Source organism: Lipotes vexillifer, unplaced genomic scaffold (assembly GCF_000442215.2).
Source record: "Lipotes vexillifer unplaced genomic scaffold, Lipotes_vexillifer_v1.1 scaffold597, whole genome shotgun sequence".
NCBI classification, from domain to species: Eukaryota; Metazoa; Chordata; class Mammalia; order Artiodactyla; family Lipotidae; genus Lipotes; species Lipotes vexillifer.
Window position 1 is genome coordinate 1,215,130 of NW_006797597.1, and position 2,020 is coordinate 1,217,149.

Here is a 2,020-nt window from a genome sequence, read left to right on the forward strand (position 1 = left end):
CAGGAATGCAGCAAGGTAAGCTCCTGGGGCAGTAGTGAGAGTGGTTCTAGTCGTGACAAGGTAAGCTCCTGGGGCAGTGTCATTGATTCAAGGTGCCTGTGCATGGTGACGGCACTCCAGAACTTTCTCTCATCAGTTCTGTGGTCTTTTATTATTGATTGTAGTCTCTGGCCATGCAAGTTCAAGCCTCGCGCTCCAGCAATTCTCTGAGCTACCCAATATCCTCTAATAAATTTCTTTCCTGTATAAATTCGCCACAGCTATTTTCTGTTCCTTAGGACTAAGACCCCTCATTAAAACAGAGCTTTTCATCTTCCTCAAACATGATTCTTTGCCTTGTGACCTTGCAACCACTTTTGATGCTTGTTATCTTTGTCAATGTACTTTAGAATACTTCAGTGAGACGTGTATGTGTTTGGGAATTAACTTTAATCTGCCTGCTCCTGGGTAGGTAATTAGCATTTGAAAGCCTAATCAGGAACCTTCACTACAAAGCTGGATGAACAAGTGCTTCCAATATCACTATGTAAATCTGCACTAGAGGTATATTAATTAGCATAAAAGATTAGAATTTTTCATCGTGGAAATAACTGGTGGTCAAGATATGTGGCTGGTTAGAATATTGTACAGGCAATTCTGTCCTTGCATAAACGTGGTATGTCTGCTGAGTCTAGCAGACTGACACTCATCAGAATGGCTCCCTAGAGTCTAGACCTCTGTTTCATACTTTGTCATCAAACATTTTTTGTGTACTGTTTTTTCGTTTGTGCCTGCTGTTGATGAATATTCGTGTAGTACTATTATGTCCAGACTTACTTTCACTGTAGGACACTACCCAGTACCAAAGGAGGAGATGGGTAGCTCTTATCAGTCTTTAGTTGTTGAAGGCTGCCAGCATTTACTACAAGGACCTGACAGTTGTGAAGATCAAGTGTTGCTTATTTTCATCCACCATAATTTTTGCATTTATCATTTCCTATCAACTTCCATTGCCACTACCCTAGTTGAGGTCCTGACCCTGAATTACTTCAGTAACTTCTATGCTGGTCATCTTGATGTCAGCCTCACCCCAGCCTCACCTACTGTACAGTCCCCCTGACTGATATACCCAGGGTACCACTCTGTGTCAGTCTTGGATTAAAACCAACGATTTATACAAATTAGAGAAAAAAGTCCAAACTCCTTAATCTGGCATCTGAGGCCTCCGGTGTATGATATACCCATACGCCCCCTTGTCTGGTGCCGTTTATCTTGAAATTAGAAGTATCAAGGTCAGTTCTTGGAGATCTGTCACATCAATAGCCAAACACCTGGATATAAAACAGCCGCCTGGGAACCATTTCAGTGACAGATTTCAAGCTGCAGTTATTGATGGCAGTGTAATGATCCTAATAGCTGGACCATCCATTCTTCAACACTTGCTTCTCTGCAGGCAAGGTCTGTGTGCTCCAGGCCAGAAATTTGACCAGAGGAGTTACTTCAGACTAAGAACATCTGTTGAAAATAGAATCATGATTTAAAAAAAAAAATCAAGGAAAGGAGGAGGGGACAGCACCCATGGCAGGAGAAATGGATCATCATATCATCCATTTCAATCCTCTGTGGCAGGGGTTCACAGATGACTCCTACATTACTTCTAAGTTTTATTTTCCTCCTACTTCTTTCAATCCTTCAATCCTATTCTAGAGCTAAACCAACTCAGGTTCTCCATAAACGATTTTCTTGGCCTGATTCCTTGTTATTGCTATGTAATACTTTGAGATTACAGACTTATTTCACCTCTATCATGTAATCTAATCTTTACAAAAACATGGTGATATGAACATTTTCATCACCATTTTTTGGATAAAGTAACCAAGGTCCAGAGAAACTACACTGTCCCAGAGCAGGGACTTAAACCTCAGTCGTTGGACTTAAAGTCCTAGGCCACAAGTGCAACTTTCTATCATTTCCCTCTACATGAAACAAAGGTATTTCAGTCTCATTTCTGCTGTTCACAGTAAGTAAGTAAGTAGGGAAA